A 6,337-nucleotide genomic window follows, 5' to 3' on the forward strand; every position below is an offset into this window, starting at 1 on the left:
CGCGAGGATTTGAAACATTAAAACTGTCTGCCGCATGCTTTACTAAAGCTTAGGATTAGTCTACAGAGCTTTGCAGTAGGCTTAGCAATAACATGTGAAAATTTCGTGAGGTTATCATTGGTAGTCGCGACGCGGTCGATCAAGCGTCGCAAAAAACGGGCCGCGTCCCTGGAATATGGACATTCGTATATCAAGTGGAGGATGTCCTGCTTAGGGTCGCCACAAGGGCATGAGGGGTTTTCGAACAAGTTTTTGCAAAAAAGGCTATGATTAAGATTATAATGGTCAGAGCGTAGACGGTTGATCATAACAATAGCGTCTCTAGAAGTCTTTAAGCGGAAGTACCAAGGTTTGGCGGATCTTTTAAAAATGTGAGAGAAAAAATACGACCCTTTAAAATCAGCCTGCGATATTAAGTGTTGGTAGAAGCTTTCCGTGATTTTGTGATTAATGACCGCACAAATGTCTGAGTAAGGAACTTTAAAGTTGGGTTCTATGCCCTTACGAATAGCTTGGCGAGCTGGTCAGCCTTTTCGTTACCAGTAATACCGCTGTGAGAAGGAACCCAAATGAACTGAATGTTAGTACCTTTAAGGTTGATTTATACTGGCCGTAAACTGTTAACTTATGCCGTAATCTGTAAAAATTGACCAATCACAGTCGAATGAGAGGGGAATAATCGATTATAATTGGTCAATTTTTACAGATTACGGCATAAGTTAACAGATTACGGCCAGTATAATCCAACCCTTAAAGTGAGCCATTTCAAGAACAGATTTAATAAGCGAAATAAGGTAGTTATTCGTGGGGTTACAATGTCCGCTAAGAGACTGCAAAACACTCATAGAGTCTGAAACAATAGTAACGTTCTGAAGATTCATATCAATAGAAATCATAATAGCATTGTATATTGCATAGGCTTCTGTCGAAAAGATCGACGTGTACGCGGGAAGTCTATACATAAGCTCAGCCGGCAACTGTGGCGAGAAGACCGCCGCTCCCACATGAGTACTGTGGTCCGTTTTAGATCCATCCGTATAGAATAAGGTAGAGTGAACTAAGAGGTGATGAAACTCATTTTCAAAGAATGATTGAGCACTCGGACTAGAATTTGAAAGAGCGATATCAGCAGGGGGGAGAGAGAGCGAGGAATAGGAGATAGTGGTGATGGTAGAACGAAAGGAATGGCGGAAGGAGGGAAGCGTGTAAGAGCGGTCAACGAAAGAGTTGTAATAGTACCAGATGTGTAAAAACCGGTTTGCAGCAGGGAAGTGCTTATGTAAGTAATCCAACCTAGAGGTGGCTCTAGCCGTATCGCAAAGTAGATGCAGCTTTTCCACCGTGATATGCCCGCGTACAGATGAAATCTTTATGAAGTATCGAGAAGTGAGAAGACGAAACCTAAAGGACAGCGTGAGCTCCACTGTTTCGGCGTAGATGACGTTGAGCGGAGTGGAGATACGGTATCCAAAACATAGACGGAGGGCTTGGTTTTGGATAACTTGGAGAGCCCGGGAACGAGGGTTGTGGTTCATGCCGAAGATTTGTGCAGCATATTCTACCGACGCGCGCAGCATGGATCTATGAACGTTGAGGAGCAGGTGCGGATGAGCTCCCCACCAAGTACCCCTAAGAGCGCGGATTATTTGGAGAATGCGTTTACCTTTGTCTATCACTGCAGTCATATGGGCCTTGCCAGATAGCGTGGGGTCCAACAGGACACCCAGGAAGCGTACTTCGTTGGAAGGAAAGATATGTTGGTCTTGAAACGTTAAATGTAGGTTCCTATAATTAAGAGATCTACTATTAGAAAAAATCATAAATTGCGTTTTGCTCAAAGATATATCCAGACCTAGATCGTGCAAGAATACATCTAATCCCCGAAGGGACTGTTCGACAGAATGAATAGCAGACATGATATCTTTGTGTGATGAGAAGATAACAATATCATCCGCGAATTGAAGGAGTTCTGTGCAGGGGTGAAGCGTATCGTTGATTTTCCTTAAGTAGAAATTAAAAAGCGTAGGACTAAGGACAGAGCCCTGAGGGGTGCCTTTGAAAGAAGTAAGAGGTTTGGAGATGGTACCCTGGTTGATAAATTGTACCGTACGTTCGGAGATGAGGTTATGAATGAAAGAGATCAGAAGAGGAGGGAAGTCTAAATCTAGAAGGTCTTGAATAAGGATGTGTGGTAAAACATTATCAAAAGCAGACTTGATATCCACAAATACCGCAACTGTGTTTTGTTTAGTTAGGAAGCCCGCGTGAATGGAGGCGACGAGTGCTGTAAGATTGTCTTGGCAAGAGCGGAATTTCCGGAAGCCAAATTGGTTATTCGGAAGAATATCCGATAGAGGGGATTCCACGAGCCAATAGAGGCGATTCAAGATCATCCGTTCCATAACTTTGAGCAGACAGGAGGTGAGCGAAATGGGCCGGACACCACTGTTGTTAGGTTTAGGAAGTAAATGAATAAGAGAGTGAGACCATTGAGAGGGGAAAATAGAACAGCGAAAAAGATTATTGAAGATATAGAGCAGAGTTTGCATTAATTCAACGGGAAGAGCCTTAATCAGACGATAGTCGACTCGATCCAATCCCGGACTAGAGGAACATTTAACCGATTGGAGAGCTGCAGATAATTCCTCTATAGTGAAAGGAACATCCAGCCATGCAAGAGCGCCGGAGTAGACTTCAGAAATTATGGGAGGCGAAGGGGGCACGAAAGGAGGACAAAGTTTCGCGATAGTCTCTTGGATCGTAACCGATCGGTCCACAAATCTGTTGTGCGCCTGTGAGTTTGCCGCAATGAGACGGCGATTGCGAAAACGCTTGAGCATACGCCAGATATCCGCGGTCGGAGTCTTCATATCGAGAGAGTCGCAGAACATTTTCCAACCAGAGCGCTTAGCCTTTTTGAGCAGTTTGCGGGTCTGAGTCATAACAGAGCGGTAATAAACATAGTTATCCCAAGAGGGATTATGTCTGAATGTTTTTAAGGCTTCACGACGTTGATCTATGGCCACGGAGCATTCTGGTGTCCACCACGGGGACGGAGGAGGACCCTTTTTGGTGAAGGCCGCACGAGAATTTTTAGATGAAGGGGGCGGCTTAGTAGGAGAAAAGGCTTCGTAGCTCCTGGATATTGACTCCATGAAGGTGTTATATTGCGTAACAGGATCATCCGGATCGATGTCCATGACGTTTTGAGCAATAGAATTGGCATTGGTGAGAAGATATCTTTGAACCTCCAACCATTGTTCGTTGGACAAGTTGATTTTATACGCAAACACAGAAGCGGTACGGATCCCGCCATTAATCTGGATTTCGAGCGGGAAATGGTCACTGCCCATCAAATCGGGGGACACTTGAGTTTCACATAAGGAAGATATGCGAGAAGAAGCGATAGCGAGGTCTATAGTGGAGGAACTAAAATGGGAGAAGGAAATATGAGTAGGAGAGAAAGGAGGATTAAGCACGACTAAGTGATGATCATCGATGAAATTAGCGAGCATGCGACCAGCAGCATTAGAACTAGCTCCCCCCCAAATCGGGTGATGCGCATTGAAATCACCGAGAAGAATGTAGGATTCATACTTGTCGAGAACAGGAGAGAGCGAAGAAAGAGAATTAGGAGGAGCAGGAGCATTCGGGTGTCTATACGCGCCAATTAAAAGAAGGCGTGAGCTATTAAAAGAAAGCTCAATCCCAAGGGCCTCGTAAGAGCCATTAAGGGCCGTAGATAGATCGACCTGAGAATAAAGAATAGGATTACGAATCAAGACCAACATTCAATGGCTTTTACATGGGAGCATCAAGGCTGCGATTTCACCATATATGTAATACTACTATATGGCTAGTGCCTATAAGAGGGAGTGAGAGGAAGCGGTCATGATGCGCAGACAGTCATAGCCCATGACGCGAAAATCGCGCGAAGAGTTAACACATGTTTCAGCGAGAAAAAGTATATCCACCTCTTCAGCCAACTTCTCTATGTCGCCCTTTTTTCCTAAGGCGCCACGACAATTCCAGAAAGCAATCTTAACCGAGCGAAGAGCGTGTGTCATTGTTGGAGAAAGTTAGGAGAAAGTCTATAATTCGCTGAAAATCTGGACCGAATAAGGATGTGAGCAAACCACTAGGTATATAACTCAAAATTTTTTGCAAGAAGGAGATTATGGACTGTATAACATAAGAGAGACCGCCTGAATTCGTTTCGGTGGGGTGTTTAGCGGAGAGGAAATTATTAGGCAAGGAGTAGGAAGTATGTTCAAGAGAGGGGGAGGGAAGGTCATGAGCAGGAGGAGAAAAAGAAGGAGAAGGAAAAGAAGAGGCAGAAGGCATTCTGCCATTGGGTGCATAAAGAAAAGAGTTGTGGATGTCCCGAAGGGGCATATTGTCTATAACGGCGTGAGGGGCAGAGGATTTATTTTTAAAGTTGTGAGAAGGCTTAAAGAAGTTACGAGGAGCAGAAGTGCTCGCCTGAATAAAAGGATCCAGAGGAGGCGAGGAAAACGAACGGCCGTTAGAGAGGGCCGTAGAGGAGGAAACGGAAGCATAAGATTTACTCATATCAGGTCTAGAGTGCAAGGAGAGAGGGTTCTCTGTAACCAAATCATGGTAATTGACAAGAGGGCGAGGAGGAATGTGAGTATGAGGAAGGGAGGGGAAAACAGAGGGATGGAAGGAATTAGGGGGGGAGGAAGACGAAGGGGGAGGACCTCCCAGTTTTGAGCGCGCCTCAACATAAGAAATATTTTCGATTGCTGCAGTTGTGTAAATTAGTTTCTGTTTTAAGAAAGCCGGGCAATTTGAAGCGGACGGCAAATGTTCTCCACCACAGTTGCAGCAAAGAGGAGGCAGCTGAATCCGGGGGCAGTCATCGGGCACCAGGTGTTTGTTATTACCGCATCTTTCGCATCTGGATTTGCCTTTACAGTTAGCGCTGACGTGTCCATATCTAAGACAGCAGAAGCACATGAGAACTCTCGGAATATATGGTGAGACAGGAAAACTAACATGCATAAAATAGACAGATCGCGGCAGAAACTGCCCGCGGAACTTGATCAAAACAGTTCTGGAGGGAGAGTAAGTCACCTCGCCGTCTTTAAGAGTTCGGATATTTAAGCGTTTAGCGGAAATGATTTTAAACTCCGATAAAAATTGGTTCGCTATATCTACCTCAGAGATATCCAGAGGAACGTTGCGGATGACGCCCGTCCTTAAAACGTTGAATGACGGAATGAAAGCGGTGAGACCAGCCTCCTTCAGACTCGGGTGAGAGAGAGTTTTATTAGCCATATTCAGATCATTGAAATGAATCGCGACTCTACTGCGGCCCGACGCTTTGATCTCGATTATTTGGTTTTTCGCGAAGCTAGCGACAACGCGCGCTACCGCGATCGGGTCCAAACGCGGGGTTTCGTTTTTGTTGGAGGCGTTATCCAGTCGTCGAACAAAAACAATAAAAGGGGGACGATCCCCTTTAACATATGTTAAGGTTGCTTCGGCGCTAGCCGCTTTATCAGAGTCCGAAATTTTGAGGTTATGTCCGATGACAGATGTAGGCGTGGTATCACCCTGAGGTGCAGTACGGGCACGCTTGCCGGGAGGAGGCCGAGGCCTGCCATCACGGACGGTCTCACAATCCATCTTCGAATCGGCAGAAGAAACACCGAGAATGTCGTTTATTATCGGGGGGGGGGGGGAAGGTCCATTGACATAGAAGCACGCGAGCGTGTAGTATGAATCTTAGCACCGGCTTCAACTGCATTGGCACTTGCCTCCCCGAGAGGAAGCGAGAGGCTAGAGAAGCGCGAACAAGCGTTATTCAATGGGGTTCGCGATTTAGATCGAGATCTCGACTGATAACTAGAGGTGGAAGCGGAAGAAGGCGAAGTTTCCCGCGAAATCAGCGGGGACCCCCCCTCCTCGATTTACGTTTTTGTCCGCCTTCCGCGGCGACGCAACTGGGTGAAGATTTCAGAAAATTAGCCTTTGCCGGCGGGAGACTGGGCGCGAGAAACGTAGCATTGTCCGTCACTTTATTAGCATTCACGAAGAAAGAGTCGAAATCTTCCAGGGACGCGGAAAAACCAGGGAATGGAAAGTTACTTTTTAAAAGTAACTAGTTACAGTTACTCGTTACCGAGTAAAAAATGTAACTAGTTACAGTTACAGTTATCGCTTTTTAAAAGTAACTCGTTACAGTTACCGTTACTTGAAAAATAACTTTTCGTTACTTTTCCGTTACTTTTTTTAAATCAATTTAAAAATGTACTTTTGCATTTTTTTTATATGTAATACTGACAAATATATAGTTTTATTTAAAAAAAAA

This window comes from Cyphomyrmex costatus, unplaced genomic scaffold, assembly GCF_001594065.2.
Source record: "Cyphomyrmex costatus isolate MS0001 unplaced genomic scaffold, Ccosl1.0 scaffold265, whole genome shotgun sequence".
Lineage (NCBI taxonomy): Eukaryota > Metazoa > Arthropoda > Insecta > Hymenoptera > Formicidae > Cyphomyrmex > Cyphomyrmex costatus.